We start from the raw sequence: 19,051 nt of genomic DNA on the forward strand, positions 1-19,051 counted from the left end.
TCTAAATAACCCCACAGGACCAACCGGTTCTTCAGACCAGGCTAGTTGTGGGGGCAGCCCTAAGGGCCCCGCATCAACATGCCCCTTCGTGCATCTGCCCAACCCAGAGAATGCCGTGACGTGTGACTCATGTTGGGGCCACATGGAAGGGATGTCACCGAGTCACCAGCTCAGCCCTTCCTAGCTGCAAACGGGGGGATGCAGGGAAGGAGGCCAGCAGAGAGAGGGAGTTGAATTCCGTTCTGCCCCCAGGAGCCTATCCAGCTGGCCCAGCTCAGTGTGATTCCAAGTGACTCAGGAAAGCTGCCCTGGGTCTGTCTGGCTCAGTGTCCCCATCTATCAGGTCCGACCTGGGATCCTCGAGTGTCCACTGTTGCTTGGGAGACAGCAACAGGCTGAACTCTTGAGTAGGGTGGGCAGAAGGCTGCAGGCAGCAGAGGGGGACAGGCATGCTGGCTCTTCTCTAAGTTGAAGCTGCCAGCTGGTGTCTCAAGCATAACTTCCAGCCCCTGCTCTTTCTGGGTCCAGGGGAGGCCCCTCCTTGGCACTGCAGCCATACCCAAGTTCCAGCCATGAAATATGGAGCTGCTCATCTTTTCCCTGTGCTCCCCATAAGCCACACTGCTGACCACGTGTTGTGCTTCCTAGGGTGGAGGACAGCCAGAGAGAGACCCGTGGGCTGGATAACTCTGCTGCCCACCTTCCCCTGAAGGCAACCTCAGTCTAGGGAGTGGCTCTGGGTTCAGGTGGCTGGCAGGGTACAAACAGCTCGGTGATCACACCTCCTGACAGAAAGCTCTGCTGGCTAAGACACCGCACTGGCTCTCCAAACATTTGGGAGCATGAAAAGCAGCGGTTGGCCTGGCCCTGATCCTAGAACAGCCTCTGGTACAAAGCAATCTGACTCTGGAGGAGAGCCCTACAAGACGATCATCCGCTTCACATGCTCCTGCGATGAGGCAGGCAAGAAGCACAGAATCTTGAATTCTCGCACAACGCCCATGGGGGGACCATCACTCCCATTCCACACAATAGGAAACTGAGGTGCAATGGGATTAAGCAGCTTCTGTGGGTCACACAGCCAGGACTCAAACCCAAGCCTATATGACTACCAAGTTTTGCTCTTCCTACCAGCTTAGGAAGGTCCTAGAGCAGCCCAGTACCGATCCTTTCCATCTCAGGAATCTAGAGTCCTGGAAAGGGGACTTCAGCCATGCAATTAGCACAGGCCCAGCAGGCAAATGAAGTCAGGTGGAAGGAGTGTTTTAAATTTACCCATTCCCCATTCCCTGTCTGCACAGGCTTGACAAAGCCTGTTCACAGCCACAGGCTGTGATAATGGTGTGCCCACGCCTAGAAAGCTGTGAAGTGCTTTACAAGGGCACAGGGTGACAGAAAAAGTGAGGACGCTGGCATGAAACAAAGTGCTGGGCACACACCATCCATTTGTCCTTCCCATTCTCCTGAGGGCACCCATCGCTAACTCTGCTGTGCACACCAGGAAACTGAGGCTCCGAGAGGTCAAAGGAATTCTCCAAGATCTTATAATCAGGCTGATGGCAGACAGGGGACAGGGACAAGGTCTTCTAACTTGCATTCTCCCCTCCCCTCCAGCCCCTGAGCATAGTCTTGCTTAGAGAAAGGTGATGGGGACTTGATGAGGAAAATTCCTCTCACTATGGCAAGGTGGGGAAACCGAGGCACAAAGTAGACAGCAAGTTAAGGCTGGCAATTGTCCCCCTCCTGTCTTCTCCCAAGACACACCTACCATTTGCAGAGTGACACAGCATGTTCAAGTTCCTCATTCATTCATTCCCACCAAACTTGGCTTTGTCAGGGAGACAGTCAGGTCTCAGAGAGGTCCACTGGGGCAGAGCTGGGACCCCAGACTCTCGGACTCCAGGCCTAGTGCTCCCTGTCAACAGCTGCTCAAGTTTTGAGGTTAAACATTCATCTGAAAGGGGCTTTCAGGATGCCGAAGGCAGCAGAGAGGGCCACAAAGCTGACCTACTGGGTAAACCTGCAACTGAACGTTGGACCAAATAAAACCAGCACCCAGTCAGGAAACCATCATAAGATACAACTTTCCCTCACATGGAGCTCTGGAAGAAGAGGCTGTAGCCACCAGGCAAGGGCCCTGGGGAAGTCATCCAAGCCAGAATCTGGAGCCCCAACAGGGATCAGGGAAGGAGCCTGACTTCCGAGCCCTGGTGTTTAGGGAGAGCCCTGCCTCTTGAGAGTTTGGCTAGTGTGATTCCATCGCCTGCCCCCCTCCCCAGAGCTCCCTATCCCCTTCAGGCCAGCTGTCTCCAGCTTCCATGAGGATGGAGCTTCCGTTTTATTCACTTGGCTTCTCATGGGTCGTTAAGGTACAAACCCTCTGCTGTTTGTTACATTGGTATTCTGTCAACCTCTTAGGAAGAGCTCTTAAATGAATGAGTCTTTTTTTTTCCATATTTCATTTTCATATAGTCTCTAAGCTACGGAAAAATTGCAAAACTAACATAAGAACTCCCCTCTATGCTCTATTCAAAAGCAGCAATTGCTTCCCTTTCGTTCCATCTGCCTTGCGTCTGTGTCCCTCCTGCTCTCCGTGTGCATCTCTGGGCATAAACGCTCCTGACCCATTGAAGAGTAAGTTATGGGAATGCCTTGTCTCTAACAACAGCCTACCATTTGCCACTGCCTACACAGGTGGTTCATCTCCAAGCACTTCACACCTGTTCTCTGTGGTGAGACACATGAAGTAGACAGTGTTATCTCTATGTTACAGATGAAGAAACTGAGGCACATATCTCCTCATGTGCAGTGCTGCTCCTACTACCCTGAGCCACCAATGCTGAAAGCCTCAGCCTAAAACACATAGACCCCACGATGCAGACTGTCTTTCTGATGATATATGGTGTAGCAATTTTTAAAAGAAAGGGAGCCACTCTGCTCCTATAGCAGAATAACAGTGGATCAGGATCAGAGTGACCCGGATTTTCCACAGTGTAGAGTGGCCTCATGTACTCTGGGTGGAAGCCCTGGGGCAAGTGAGTGGTAGGGCAGACGCAGGGGGCTCTCCTCCAGCTCAGCCTCAGGCTGCCTGCTCCTTTCTCTTTCTAATTCCTTCCTTTTCTCTTCTCAGACAACTAAGGTGGGTGGCCGTGGAGTGCAGGGAGAGTGAGCACCCCCCAGCTCTCTTCACCCAACCTCCTCGGCCTCCTCCCATACTGAGCACCCGCTGAAGGACAAGGGCTGAATATAGTCTTCAGGCCAAGAGCCCAGCAGCCATGCCCGGTGCAGAGCAGGTTGCATGTATAACTAATGAGTGAGGGAGAGGGAGGGAGGGAGTGAAGGAGTGAAAGAGCCAGGGATCCAAGTTCTGGTTCTGCCTTCACAGGCAGGCTACTCAACCCTCTGAGACTCGGTCTGCTTATCTGTAAAATGGGAGCAACACCAAGTACTTCTGGGGTGGCTGCAAACTGTTAAATCAGATGAGACTTGGGAAAGTGTCTGTGAAGTGGATTTAAGATCCCAGTGCAGACATAGGTTAAGGAGTTTGCTGAGCCCTGCTCTGGGAATTGAAGCAGAAAATGGGGAGAATGCAAAGTTAAAGATGCCCAAATACAAATGCCACACTCACACTCACTGCACACATTCTCACATACCCCACAGGCACACACAGGCACATATACATGCCACACACATGCACACACACACCTCACACACACAACATACCACACATGCACATATAAATACACACATGTCCATATGCACACACCACACACACATACACCCCCCACATGCACACACCACACACGCATATGCAAACACATCACACACCTCACAAAGACACACACATGCCTACACATACACCCACACACCCACACACACACACAAACACACACACATGGCCTTACAGCTCAGCACACCTTAAGCTTATCAGTCTCTGATGAATCCCTTCCCTTTGGGCTGGCGGCCCTCAGAAGCCCTGCACAGAAAGCCAGCACCCAGAGGCTCCCCTGCAGACACAAACATGCCAATCTCTGTAACACACCAGACCATGCAACAGAGCACCAGGGAGGAAAAGAGGGAACAGAGGCAGCTCTTTCCAGAAGTGGACAGGGACAGTTGTCTCACTCAGGTGAGACACTGAGCTGTAAAGCAATGCATAAAAAGGATAGCTGTCTGATCTTACCAATCCTGGGAACCATTTACATGGGATCATGTTAGCATGAGGAGAATGCCAAATGGTAGGTACACCCCTGCTAGCAGGCAGGGAAAACATATTTGTGTGTGCGTGCATGTGGGTGTGAGCTTATGAGTTGCATGTGTGTGCCTGCATGGCATGTGCACATGTATTTGTGTGAGTGTGCATGTGGGGAGGCTGTGTGTGTATCTGCAAGCATATGTGCACTTGTGTATGTGCACATGTGGGCAAAGGCGTGTATGTGCATGTATAAGTATGTGTGTGTTCAGGAAACTCACAAGAGAGACTGGGGGAGAGTTTAATGTTCATGAGCTTCTCTCTTCCTGCAGTTGAAGTCATCATGCAACACCACCAACAGACTTTTTCAAAGCTAGGCACGGGCTGGGCGGGGGCCAAGGCAGATGTTCTGAGTCCCAGAATCTCCGACCCGCATCAGGGCGGCCTGTCCTGCCCAGCACAGCCTGGGTGGTGGACTCCACCATGCTGCAAGCCAGGCCAGGGAAAAATAAATCAGACTTTCTCCTGGGAGCTTCACTGGCTTCGTGGGGTCTGTCTGAACCACAGGGCTTTCCAACACACCCTTTCCTGAATCCCAGCGCTCCTGTCAGATTAAAGAAAGAACCACTCACCGCCTGAAAGCCAGCCAATGCGGTGATTATTCCAATTTTCCTGGAATGAGCCTTCCACACTTTCACGGGCTGGAGCCATCGGAAGCCCAGGCTCCCACCTCTCCAAGCTGCTCTCACGCCCCCTGCGGCTCCTTTCAAGTTAAGTCACCACTACGGGAAGTTACACTTTAGAGCAGCTGCTGACAAAGGACACAGGAGGGCGGAGAGGCTGGGGCAGAGCACTCATGATCTACCTCAGGCAAATGCAGCCAGGCTGGAGGAGCTGGCCTCTCTCCTCAAAAGCCAGCTTGGCTCTGGCTGTTCTTCTGACTTTTGGGCTTGGTAACTGAACACACACTTGCATTGCCCCGAGCTCACACGAAAGCCCTCAGGGCAGAGGAAGCCCAGCTGCAACGGCAGGGCCGGGTGCCTCCCATAGAGGCTGAGAGCAGAGATGAGGATCAGGTGCTGCCACTTGTGGGCTGGCCTTTAAGATGTCACATCAGATTTTCCGCTCGCTAGCAAACCAAAACCAAACCAAACAAAACTAGCACATGGCCTCCCCGCTCATCACATAACTCGTAAACCCATCAGAATTCCCAGCAACCAACCAGAATCCAGACGCCTGTAATGTCGTTAAGAACCCTGCACAACGCCCAGACGCCAGGAGGGTCTGGGTGATTCTCCAGCCCCAAAGCAGAGGAAGAAACAGCACAGACCTGTGCAGACACAAAAGCATTCCTCTCATCCTGCCCAGTCATAACCCATCTGATTGCTCAAAGAGAAGCACCAAGAATTGAGGGTCTCTGGGGGGCTCAAAGGCAGTTTTAAAGAAACAGGGCTTTGAGGAGATAAACATAGTTTAAAGATGCCCAACCACAGAACCACACAGGGAGTCCTGTCTCAGGCCACCTTCAAGGCTCCGATGCTGTTATTAAAACAATCTGACAGAGAGAATGCTGAAACAAAAAAGAGAATCCAATCAGGTGCTCGGTGCTCATGAGGCTGAAGTCCTACATTCAACTATTCACTTTGTGAGCCAACTCTGGTCCCACCCTCAATCCCCACTGCACCCTGAGACACAGACACATACCTGAACATCTAGACTTCTCTGCAGTCAGCCTCCAAGTTGAGTGCCTCTTTCAGAGTTGACTATGGGTTCCCTGGTACCTGAACTCTGAAGCTCCCTGGTGAGTCAGACGGGGCTACTTGGTGTACACTTTCTATTTAAAGATCAGACAGGGCTTACTCTCAGACACCATTCAAACCCATAACTTCTAAGAACTGGGTGCTAAATCCGGTTTCTTTGGCCCTCACTTTCCATCAACACGGGAGCTGTTCTCGTTGACAACCAGGGGTTCTTTTTTCCATTGCCTGCTGCACAGGAAGCAGAGGTCACGGTGGGAGCTGCCTGTGCTGGGCGTGGGTCGGAGTGTGTCTCCCCGGGCCGCGCTGCTGAGGGGTTAGCCTCACAGATTCCCTCTGGGAAAGCCACTTAAGAGTCATTCTGAATGCATCTACTGGGGATGGGGAAGAAATGATGCAGGATGTTGACCCACTGGGCAGCAGGCTTGAAATCCTGCCTGAACCAAACTGTGCCGAGGGGCTGTCCCAAACAGATGGTGTTATCCAGACAGACACACTGGCAGGGCCGCTCTGCCTGAAGCCAGCCGGCAGACGATCCTCCCTACACCACCTTCCTGGAAATCTTGGTTATGGGGGATATCGGGGTGGGGAAGGACACCCCTTGTTATCAGGGGTGGGGAGGGACAAAACATTTCCTCACTGAACTCTCATTTTCAGACAATGAAGGATTGGTCAGAGAGACAGCCAACCTGTGGCCAACAATCACCACTCCAGAGCCCTACCCCGTCTAGGGCGCACGTGCATGCCTCTAAATTTCCTCCCCTCTCCTTGGTCCAACCACAGTTCAGGAAAGCAGATTTTCTATGCTCCGTGGCAATCACATTGGAAAATGGAAGTACAATGGAGTGCTGTACCTACCCGAGCACCAGGAGGCAGGAGCCGAGCTACTCACAGACTCCCTAGAGGAGAACTCCACGCACCCAAACTCTGCTGTGCCCCCTCTGAGCTCTGAGCATGCCAGGTGAGGCCTCTCCCTCTCTCTCTCCCTCCATCCCAGCTCTTCGGAGAGAAAGCAAGCAGCCCGCGTGACCAGACAGAGTCTTCCTTGCTAATAAACCCCTCCTGAGGCTGTGACATGTTTCAGAAGGAGCAGAAAATTACCTTTTAGGAAGCCAATGTGAGGGAAGGGGTGGGGGGACAAAGTATCAGAGCCAGGAGGTGCGCACCACAGGAGCCAGGCTGGGGTCGCGCAGCAGCCTCCCATCCCTGCAGAGGTCCGCTGAGCTCCCCATGCTGCCAGCCTCAGGGGGCCGCCTCCAGCATGCGGCTCTCCCAGCAGCCCATGCCTGGAGACAGAGGACACTGAGGAGCACGCGTGTCCCCAGGATGGGTGGACAGAGGAGCTGCGAGCCTGGGCAGGGATGCCGGAGGAAGGGAGAAAGGCAGGCCGGAGAGGAAGGGGTGGGGAGCGGAGAGCGAGGGCGGGAAGGAGGGAGAATTGATTTTCTCTCCTCCACTGGGACCACTGAGCTGAGTTGCCATGGAGAAAGGGGAGCCGCTGGCAGAGCCCAAGGCGGGCGGAGGAGCCATATGCCAGAGGGAAGGCATCAGCAGAGAGCCAATCCCACAGTTCTGCTGCTGCAGCCTCCCCCATACCAGGCCTCAGGGTCCAGGTGGCCAGGCGGGGAGGGGTACCAGCCAGACCGGTGGGCAAAAGCAGCAGCTGGTGGCCACCACCACGCCAAGGAAAAGGGAGGAGATGGGGGCTTTCTCGCCTGGCTCATGGTGCTCTGCTGCCCCAAGAGCCTGGGCCCTCCGTCTCACACCACGCTGCCCAGCCAGAGCCTGAAGTCGGGACCCCAGAGACTAAAGTGACCCTCTCCCCGGGCTTAGATGTTACCTGGTTTTAGGGGAGGCGTTGCAGATTTCCACCTGCCCAGCCTCCCTGTTTCTAAAAATCTGTTGCCAAATCCTGAGTCACATCTTCCCACCCTCAGGGATGAGGGGATACCCACCTATGGAAGGGCTCCGATGGCCCAGTGCCACCCATGTGGGAAGCAGAGGAGAAGGGAGGCTGCTGGGCACAGTACGGGGAGGGGGCTCTCCTGGACACACTGGCAGGTGGATGGGGACTCCCAGGCTCCCCACGCTGGGTGGCATCTCCCATCACGCCTGTGCCAGCCTCGCTGCTGCAGCTGCCCACGTCCCAGCCTCGATACTGGCTTCAGCCACCTGGCCCCACTCATACTGGGAGCAGCGAAATGGGGCTGGGGAGAGAGCCACAAGACCTCAGTGGGGTCGCAGTCTCTCTCCTTGGAGATCACATGACCAGGGGCAAGTCTGGTCACTTCCTTGAGCTTCTATCTCCTTATTACAGACAGAGATGATATCACATTCTACCAACTGGCATTCCCAGGCACTCAGACGTGGCAGGACTTGGAGAAGGCTCAGGGCAGGCACTAGTGCTGTCCTGGGCCCATCTCAGGAGCTGCAGTCTCCTTAGGGCTGGCAGCACAGTAGCAGCATCCCCCAGACTCCTATCTCTCCCTGCTCACTTGGTAGACCCCTCAGGACTAAAACTACAGCAGGTCTGCAGCCGGCACCAGAGCCTACCAGGCCCAGCTGCCCTGACACAGAGACATCTAAGTTGGGGCACAGCCCAATCCCGTCGCTTTCTCCCTCAGTGTTTTATTTCACTTCTTTTTCTTTTTTCTTTTTTTTTGAGACAGAGTCAGGCTGGAGTGCAGTGGTACAATCACAGCTCACTGCAACCTCCACCTCCTTGGCTCAAAGCAATTCTCCTGCCTCAGCCCAAGTAGCTGGGATTATAGGCACCCTCCACCACACCCGGCTAATTTTTGTATTTTTAGTAGAGACAAGGTTTCGCCATGTTGGCCAGGCTGGTCTTGAACCCCTGACCTCAGGTGATCCACCCATCTCGGCCTCCCAAAGTGCTGAGATTACAGGCATGAGCCACCGTGCCCGGCCTCTCTCTCACTGTTTTATGATGAAAGTGTTCAAGCATATGGCAAAGTTGAAAACATTTTATAATGAACATCCATATATTCACCATCTAGATTCTACCGCTTCTTCTCACTTTTTTTATTGCAGGAAAATACATATAACACAAAATTTACCATTTTAACCATTTTAAAGTGTTCACTTCAGTGGCATTGAGTATATTCACAATGTTGTGCAACCACCACCTCTATCTAGTTCCAGAGTTTCAGCATCCCAAAAGGAGACCCATTAGCAGTCTCTCTCCAGTCCCCTCTTCCCCAGCCCCTGTCAACAACCAATCTACTCTCTGTCTGTCTCTATGGATTTGCCTATTCTGGACATTTCATATAAATGGACTCATAAACTACGTGGCCTTCTGTGTCTGGCTTCTTTCACTCAGTATCCTGTTTTCGAGGTCCATCCACGTTGTGGCGTGTGTCAGTCCTTCGTTCTGTTTTATGACTGAATCGTACCACAGTACATGGATGGACCACATTCTGCTTATGCATTATCCATCAGCCAATGGACATGTGAGCTGTTTCCACCTTTTGGCTATTGTTGTCACATTTTTTTTTTTTTTTTTTTTAAGAGACAGGGTCTCGCTCTGTTGCCCAGGCTGGAGTGCAGTGGTGTGATTATAGCTTACTGCAGCCTCGACCTCCTGGATTCAAGTGATTCTTCCCGCCTCAGCCTCCTGAGTATCTGGGAATACAGGCCAGGGTCATGCCACTGTGCTCAGCTTCTCACTTTTAAAATGAAGTCTTCAGAGCCCAGTGAAATGTCCTAGAGCCCCTCCTAAGGGATTTGTTCCCAAAGTTGCAGGCCCAGAGGCCCCAAACTGAGTGCTCATCTCACCCTGCCTTTCCACTAAAGCAATGCTCCCCATGGGTGACCAAGTAAGGGAGGCTCCAGCTGGCCCTGGGGCCCAAGGCAGAGATCCTAAAAGCCTGTGTGTAGCCCACAAGTGGGCGTCCAGCCTCCTCCAACCCATCCCAGGTAAGCAGCCAGCTGGGCAGGGAGACACACGCATGCGCCAACCCCACATCCATGCTTTGAGATCAAACGAAACCGGGTGCCAGGACCACTGGCACTCACTGACTACGTGACTAGCCACTCATCACCCCTCTCTGAGCTTCAGCTTCTTCAGCTGTGAATGGGGCAACAATCTCTACCCCATGGGGTTGCTCTAGAGATGATGCTGGCGCCGCCCAGTAGAACTTTCCCCAATGATGAACATGTTACACACCTGCACTATCCAGTGCAGCTGCTGTGACCTGCCACTGGCCCCAGGTGGCTACTAAGCACTTGAAATGTGATGAGTGGGAGTGGGAAATAGAACTTTTCCATTTTATTTCACTTTAATTTATAATTGAACTTAAATAGTCACACTAGACTGGTGGTCAGTTCTAAGGCCTGATGAGATGACAAGTGTAAAAGGACGCATGGTCCAGGCCCAGGCCTAGCTCCTGGTCTCTTCCCTCAACCCCTCCTCTCCTACTTACCCCACGGTGTCTAGGCAGGGGAGCAGGCTCTGTCCACAGCCTAGCTCCAGAGGCACCTCTAAAAGGACAGAAGGTGGATGGTGGGGCTCTCAGGGAACAGCACAGATACCAACTGGGGAGTGGGCACCATAGACTCCATAATGACGTGGGTCTGGAACCACAGGCCTCTCCTCTGCCTTGTTCTAGAACCCCCCAACTGCTGTTTCCCCTAGCAACTCCTGAGGTTATCCCTGGAATGTCTGGGCAGGGGCTGTAAAATTGGAACAGGTCCCCCCTCAATCCTTAATGTGGTGGCAGAGACCCCTGAGGGGATGTGCAGAGGGCCTTGGTTCTCAGCTGGGCTGTGGAGCTGGGCCCTCAGGGAGTTTTGCATACCCACGAAGCTGCTCTCTCAGGCTCCTCTGGCAGGGAGCGTCAGGATGAGAATCCAGACCTGACTGCCACCCAGCCCTCTCACTTTGCAGATGCAAAAATCCAGACTCAGAAAGGGAAGTAACTTCTCCAACAGGGCGGGGTCTGAAGCCCAGGGTCACGACCCCACCAAGCTGGCCCTGCAGGAGCCTCCTGAGAGGTGTCTCGGGAGCAGACCCAGGGGAAGGGGGCACTGTGCACCCTTGCTGGGTAGGCAAAAGTCTGTCTGCTTCTTGGCAGCTGTGTGGCTTCAAAGCCCAGAGAGCAGGAACTGAAGACTGAGCAAGCCACCCCTCTCCTGTCCCAGACCCACCTGAACCCACCAAAGCTGGGAAAGGAGGGGTAGTGGAGACTCCAGAAAAACAGGAAAAATTTAAACACAACCACTAAGTAAAGCGTCATTAACTCCTGTTGTGCTGAGCCCACAAACAGGTAGGAGTCACGCAGAGGTGGGAGCTGCAACTGAGGATGGGCCTGTACCCCCACCCTGCAAAGCCTTCTCCTGGCTCCCTCAACAGACTGGCCAGAAGGACCAGGACATGCTCAAAGCCCTGAATGGCCTCTCTCCACCCACTCAGAGTGAGGGCCTGCAGGCTCTGCCCTGCTACCTCTCCGCCCTGGCAAGGCCGTGGGCGAGTTCCCACCTTGGGGCATCTGTACTTGCCACTCTCCCTCCCCTCTGCTCAAGGGCCCTTTCTCACTAAGGCCTTCCTTGACACCCTGATGTAAAACTTGGCCCTGACTCTAACCCTGGCATTCCTCTAACCCTTTCTAATTTTCTTCAGAGCGTTGATCGTTATCTAGTACCCGACTTACTTTTCTTTCTTCTTTCCTTTTTATTTTAAAAATTGTACATGTAACATAAAATTTACCATCTTAGCTACTTCTTTATTTTCATTTTTTTTGAGACAGAGTCTTGCCCAGGCTGGAGTGCAGCGGCACGATCTCAGCTCACTGCAACCTCTGCCTCCCGGTTCAAGCGATTCTCATGCCTCAGCCTCCAAATAGCCGGGATTACAGGCGTCCACCACCATGCCCGGCTAATTTTTATATTTTTAGTAAGACGGGGTTTCACCATGTTGGTCAGGCTGGTCTCAAACTCCTGACCTCAACTGATCCGCCCGCCTCAGCCTCCCAAAGTGCTGGAATTACAGGCGTGGCCACCGTGCCTGACCCATCTTAGCCACTCCTAAGTGCACACAGTTCTATGGCATTAGGCACATTCACATTGCTGTGCAACATCCCCACCATCCTTCTCCAGAACCAATTCACCTTCCCCAGCTGAACTCTACGCATTAAACACTAACTCCCCATCCCCTCTTCACCAGCCCCAGCACTCACTGTTCTACTGTCTGTTGCTGTGCATTTGACAACTCTAGGGACCTCATCATAGAATCATGGTAAGTGGAATCATACAGTATTTGTCCTTCTGTGTCTGGCTTCTTTCACCGAGCACGTCTTATGGGTTCATCCATGTGTCGTAGCATGTTCTTTTTAAAATATTGTCTGCCCAGGCACAGTAGCATATGCTTGTAGTCCCAACTACAGGAGGCTGTGGTGGGAGGATCGTTTGACCCAGGAGTTTGAGTCGAGCCCCCTTGGGCAACATAGTGAGACCCCATCTCTAAAAAAAAACAAAAAAGTTTTTAAAAACTCTCTGTCTCTCCTACTAGAATGGAGTCTCTATGAGGGCAGGGATGTTGGTTGGCTGTATCCTCGGGCTGGAAGAGCACCGGCACGCAGCAGGCACTGAATAGAATTTCTAAATATACAAACGGATGAACCAATGGATGGATGGATGAATGAAGACCCTGTATAGGTCAGTGCCTCAAATGTCTGTGCCTCGCCTGGAGTTATGTCCCTCACCCCCACTGTAGATTAACTCCTCGTCCCACCCTACAGCTTTGGAACTGAAGCCCTAGGCCCACCACCCCTGAGAGGTAGCAGTGCTCAGCGTGGCAGGACGCCCCACTTGATGGTAGGCTTCTTCCAGATGGCTAACTGCTTCAAGTCTTTCCCCCAGATGTAACATGTCTATGGGAGGATTATGACATGGGCAGATGAGAGTCCCCAGCCATGGAGGTGACAATGTGCCCTGGAGCCTCACAGGGCAGCAGCCACCAGGAAGAGGCATGGAGGCCAGGAAGGTCCTGAACACCAGAATTCGGCCAACAGAGCCTGAAGCCAGCACATCGTGGAGGGGCAGCAGCCTGGGGGCATTCGGGAGATCTGGAGACATGGCAGCTGGTCAGGAGCTGGGCTACAACCTTGACAATCACTAACCTCTCACCTCCTCGTCCTGCCAGGCTATTTATAGCCTCCCTGTCTCTGAAAACTCCTTCACCCATTTTTCTGAGCTTAACAAGCTTGGTGAATTGAAATCAGGTGGACCACCTCCCCAACCTCAGCAAGCCTGCTGGGGTGACTGCATTCAGGCCAGGCCTGCTGGCAGCTCCTGCTCCATGACAGGGACCCTTGAGGGCCTGCTGAGAGTCACAGGGTTGGGGTGTCCCCGGGAAGGTGGCATCTAAAGAGAGGGCAGCAGCTGGGCACCCAGGCAGACCTCAGCCAGAGATGCTGGACGATGGTGACCCCAGAAGGGCTCAGCTCACCCCAGGCCTCCTCCCTGCTTCAGGAAAAACAAACAGATTGGGACAGTGGAAAAACAGCTGTACCTTTAAATTATCTGGCCCACAGATATGAAAAACATTTGCATGCTGAAGCTGTTTGCATCTTCGGTTATTTTTAGGGTGAACCCAGTTGCCTCCCCTTGGAACCGGATGAAGCCCCAGAGGCACGTAGTCCTTTTTCCCAGACGGGGGTCCTGGTCCTGTTTCCCTGGGAATAAGGCTTGAGCATGAGCTCTCTGGGACCCAGCCCCGGACCAGAACCACACGGTGCATTCAGGCTCAGGAGGAACTGGAGCACCAGGGAGCCAAGGCTGCAACTTTGAACATTTGCCACTGCTGACATCGTGGCCACCCACCTGGGGCCAGAAAGAGCCCCTCTGCTGCCCCCAGAGCATGGGTGAAGAGATGAACGCTTAGCCTACTGCCTCCTCTCATGCCAGGCCCAGCTGATGGGATATTTTGCTGAGATATTTCTAGCGCCAGCAGCAATTAAAGCAGATTTTCTCTTCCACTCCCCTTCCCCAAAACAAGAATAAATCAGTTCTACCAATTTCCCAGCTAATGATTTCCTCCATTAAATTAAAAAGAAGAAGAAAATGTTTTCTTAAATGGATTACCAGCCCTGTGCTTTCAGAGACCATGTGACCTGTCAACTCCTTTTAAAGTCTGATACATCAAAGTCTCTGAATTAATTTTTAATAAATAAAAAAGTCATAATCTAAGAAGCACCATCCCACACGCCCCCCTCCCCCGTCAAGGGTCAGCTCTGAGCTGACTCTGGGAAGCCAGCTTAATCGGGCCAAGTATGGCTCTTAATAGAGAACCAGATCCATTCCACAGATGGGAGAGACAAGGCTGAGAGATGTCAGGTGCCCAAGCACAGAAATCAGGCTCTGAGATGAACCTAGAGTTGTGGCATGCACTGTGGAGTCCTACATGTGGAACTGAGTCCTTGATTTCAAGGGGCGCCTGTCTGGAGAGATGCAAACAGGTAGATCGAGGAGCTGAGGAGTAACTAAGTAGGTGTGAGCTAGCGCCATCTGCATGAGCCAGATGGGGGCTCCTGGGCAGGACCTGGGCAGGACCTGGGCTTCTCTTCCTCTTTTGCTCCCTGGCAGCACCTGGTATAGGTGCTGCACTGTGTGCTGACATCCCCTTTGCTTCAAAAAGCCCACCCACTACAACACAGACAAACCTCAAAAACATGATGCTGAGCAAAAGAAGCCAGACACAAATGGCCACATATTGCAAGACTCCGTTCCTATGAAACATCTAGAAGACGCAAATCCATAGAGACAGAGAGTACGGCAGAGGCTACTGGGGGTGAGGAAAAGGGTTGGGAGTTGTTAGTTAATGGGTGCAGTTTCTGTTTGGGATGATAAAAAAAATTCTGGAAACGGATAGGGGTGATGGTTACGCACATTGTAAATGTACTTATGCCAATGAACTATACACATAAAAGTGGTTAACACAGAAAATTTTATGTTATGTATATTTTATCACAATTAGAAAAAATACAAGGAGAAAAAAGCCCACTCTCCAAAATGCAACTTGAAGATACAGGATGGCCAATAACTCCACAGGGACAATGGTGGGACCCTCTGCAAACTGCCCCCAGCCAGACTCAATGCTTAAAGCACAGCGCAGAGGCCCACAGGGCCTGTCTTCTCATGTATGAACACCAGGGACCTTCAGAGAAGGGCTCTTTGTGTGAGTCAGCATGACTGAGCCAGGATGCCCTGTCTCCCTGGCGGCCAGCCAGATGCCACAGGGCAGGCAGGGGCTGAGAAGTCTCTGTGGACACCTCCCTGGAAGGCACCTCCTGGTCTTGGCATTCACTGCACCCTCTTCCTGAAATGCACTTCCCGGATATTCGGTAACTTGCTTCCTACGTTTATTTAGGTTTTCACAGGGAGGTCCTCTCTGACCATCTACAGTTAGAAAAATACTGGGAAGGTTGCTGGAGCCAGGCAAGGTAGCCGTGAGCAAGAACAGGAAAGCCAGGGCCCCAACACTATGACATGCCAGCACCTTCCTACAGAAAAGCAGCTTGCAGGGGGCATCAGGTCCTGGCTCCATCATTTACCAGCTAGAGGGCCTTGGCTAGTTCCTTCAACCCTCTAAACCTCGGTTTTCTCTTCTACAAAATGGGGGTGAAGACAGTGTTTGTCTCTTGGGCTTTTCTGAGGACTACAATGAGATGATGTATAGTAAGTGTTTAGCATATGGCTGGGACATGGTCAAAGGTCGGTAAATGGTAATGATACATGGATTATAATGGAAGTACAACATTAATCCCTTAATGCTGGCCAGGAGGTGTGGGTCAGCGATCCTGAAGGCAGGGGAAGGGGCCAGTAGGGCCAGACCACAACCACAACTACTCTTCTCAGCATGTGAATTAACTGATTGAATCCTTTTGTCCCCATGTTGCATGTGAGGAAACTAAAGCACAGAGAGGTTAGTGACTTGCCCCAGGACACACAGCCAAGAGGTAGTGAAGCCCAGATTCAAATTCTAGTCATCTGGCTCCAAGCCTGAGCTGGCCACCACTGTTCCATAGGGTATCTCAAGGGAAGTGTGGAAGGAGGCTCTGAGAAGAGTCTCTGGCATGCAGAGGCAGACCCACAGCCGACTTGCACAGCTCTGACTTCCGGACATGAGCCTCTGGAAGTCCTAGGGAAAGGTCTCAGAGCAGGTCCCTCAGGGAAGCCCACAGAATGGTTGGACTGGCCTGGTTCTTCTCAAGTTCTTCTCAGGCCCAAGACCTTGGTACTCAGTTCTGCTCAGCCCAGCCACTGTGATTAGCACCCAAGGGTGCAATTAACTCCTCAGAACCAAGGCTAGGGCACTAAAGGGAAGGAGTATCTCCATGTTCTGGCTTACAAGGCATTCCTCAGACCCTCAGAGAGCCTGGAGACAACTAGAGACCCAAATCCTTCCAGGGACTAGAAATAGCGGGCCCTGCACACTCATGGGAGACTCTGTGTACCCTGCTGAAGGGCAAGCTGCTTCCAACTCCTTCTCAAAGGGAATGAATTTCCCTCAATGCAACTTTCTTTTTTCTTTTCTTTTTTTTTTTTTTTTTTTTTTTTGAGACAGCGTCTCACTCTGTCGCCCAGACTGCTGGAGTGCAGTGGCGTGATCTCGGCTCACTGGCAACCTCCACCTCCCAGGCTCAAGCAATTCTCCTGCCTCAGCCTCCCGAGTAGCTGGGATTACAGGCGCGTGCCACTATCGCCCGGCTAATTTTTTTAGTAGAGACGGGGTTTCGCTATGTTGGCCAGGCTCCTGACCTCAAATGATCTACCCACCTTGGCCTCCCAAAGTGCTGGGATTATAGGCATGAGCCACCGTACCTAGCCCTCAATGCAACTTTCTAAAAAATGCCTACTACAAACCTCTTAACTAATGACTCTCTTAGGCTACTGCAATACAGAATTTCTTTTTTTTCTTTTTTTTTTAGAGACAGGGTCTCACTCTGTCACCCAGGCTGGAGCGCAACGGCACAATCACAGCTCACTGGAGCCTCAAACTCCTGGGCTCAGGCAATCCTCCCACCTCAGCCTCCCAAGTAGTTGGGATTACAAGTGTGCACTACCATCACTGGGCAATTTTAAAATTTTTTGCAGAGACAGGGTCTCACTACGTTGCCTAGGCTGGCCTCAAACTGCTAGACTCAAGCGATCCTCTGGCCTTGGCCTCCCACAGTGCTGGGAGCTACCACGCCCAGCCAGCAATAGAGAATTTCTAAGTAGTCTCCCTCCTTTCCACTCCAGCCTCTACAAGGTGGCCCAAGTGAGCATGTTAAAATAAAAACACAAATGAGATTATGCTACTCTCTACCTCAGAATCCTCCAAGAACTCTGTTCACACTTCGTGTCAAGTCCAGCGTCTTTACCATGACCTGCAAGTCCTCCAAGGTTGTGCCCCTGACTCTCTCTCCATCATTTCCTACCACCTTTCCTCTCTTGTTCTGTTCCAACCACACTGCCTTCCTTGCTTGCCTCAAACTTGCCAGGATACTTCAACCTCAGGGCCTGTGCACCTGCATTTCCTCTTTCCCAGATATTACACGACTTGCTTTCTAAATTTATTTAAGTTTCTACAAAGAGGTCCTTTCTGACCATCCTATCCAAGCTCCCTCCCGCCGCCACCCCACACCTCTCTCTTCCTTCCCCTTGCTTACTTTTCTTCCTGGCATTTAGCACTACCAAAGAGCATATTTTAGGAAGGAATTTCATTTGGCTCACTGATGAATCTGTGCTTAGAACAACACCTGGCACATGAGTGGTGTTCAAAACCTCTGTTGATGGCTTTAGAAGTGAGAATGATGGGTGGAAGGTAGCAACTGGAAGTGGAGGGGTGTGGGGGTGGCAGGAGGGTGGTGTGGGGCTTTTGAGAATTGGTGAAAGAAGAAAAAGCTTGAATAAATTAACATGAAATAAGTTAAAATGATAATCAAAGATCTTCCCTGCTCCCCACAAAATATCCCCAGGCCCAGAGTTTTATAGCTGATGTTAGCAAACTTTCGAGAAGTTCAGAAGAAAAGGTCACTCTTTGTTGGGGGAAGAAGGACAAATAAAACAAAAAACAGGCACATCTTCATGAACAAAATGCCATCTGAGTAGGCCCTAAAGTAAGATTTGAAGCCACGACAGCAACAACTTGGAATCCCCCAGGGAACCTTGTGTATGTCTCCTTTGCACTCATGTTGCCGCCTCCAGAAATGCCCTTCTCCACCTTGCCTCTGGTCTGAGCCCTCTGTCCCCCTTACTAAACCTGCTCTATCACTCTGGACATCCAAGCACACAGTGAGCACTGCATAAATGTTAGCTGCTGTTGGGCTTACTTGCTTACATGTCCGAGTCCCCGGCTAATTTGTATCCCCAGTGCCTGACACCATAACAGGTATACAAAAAATGATAGAGGAATGAACAAGGCACACAAAAAGCCTAGCAAAAGCTACATATTTACTCTAAAAAAAGCTTTCGGGCACAGCTGCTGTAGGCATGCAAACCAAGGTATCCAGGCTGCGCAGCCCCGAACCCACCCTCAAACTCTTGGCCTCGTGAAATTAGGCAACAGGGGCCCTAGGTGAGCCAGAGGGCACTGAACTTTGCCTCAAAATTAGCGCTTCCTGATACGAGCAAGGAGGTGACAGCAGCCAGAAATCGCTACCCTCCCTGCACCCAATGAAGCTGATAGAAAGCTCTGGCTGACTCAAGGCTCTAAAATGTAACATTTGTCTGGCTGTTTACTTCCCCTTTACGCAGCTCAACTACTTAGATCCTTCCTCCTACTAGTGGGAGATGGATCCCAGTGGCGAGAAAAAAGCAAACCAAGTCCTAGAGTCTCAGGGGTCTTTAAAGCTGATCCGAGGGAAGACAGAGATGAATAAAGATGGAGGAGGAAGAGAACAGAATTTTTCCTCCCATACTCACACAAAAAAGATCTCGAATACCCCTGCTTCATCCCCAACTATCACTACTCATGCAAACAAAGCCAGAGAAACCCCTGGATTAGCTACTGCTCTAAGAACTGACTGTGTCTTTCTCTCTCATCCATCAATCCCCTATCAGCCTTCAAACTCAGGTCAAAATTCCATGGAGCAGGAAAGCA

At 51.8% G+C, this 19,051-nt stretch overlaps 1 protein-coding gene and 1 long non-coding RNA gene across 28 annotated transcripts in view; one reads left to right on the forward strand and one right to left on the reverse strand.

The window, feature by feature from the left end:
- The window catches only part of PITPNM2 (phosphatidylinositol transfer protein membrane associated 2), a 167,983-nt gene that overhangs the window by 87,201 nt on the left and 61,731 nt on the right, over positions 1-19,051 (reverse strand). Inside the window, exon 1 of one of the 27 annotated variants that reach the window (XR_008492737.2) lies at positions 10,392-10,575. The exons of 23 other annotated variants lie outside the window; for them this stretch is intronic. The gene's annotated coding sequence lies outside the window, so the exon portion shown is untranslated. Of the gene's footprint in view, positions 1-10,391; positions 10,576-19,051 lie in introns of those variants that run through there. 3 more of the 27 variants (XM_054441874.2, XM_054441858.2, XM_063647169.1) reach the window with 3 other exon arrangements.
- LOC129009274 (uncharacterized) lies at positions 10,626-16,647 on the forward strand. Its single transcript, XR_008492742.2, has 3 exons — positions 10,626-11,234; positions 12,131-12,202; positions 12,476-16,647. It is a non-coding gene; the product is annotated as an uncharacterized LOC129009274 (long non-coding RNA).

This window comes from Pongo pygmaeus, chromosome 10 (genome assembly GCF_028885625.2).
Source record: "Pongo pygmaeus isolate AG05252 chromosome 10, NHGRI_mPonPyg2-v2.0_pri, whole genome shotgun sequence".
Taxonomy (NCBI): domain Eukaryota; kingdom Metazoa; phylum Chordata; class Mammalia; order Primates; family Hominidae; genus Pongo; species Pongo pygmaeus.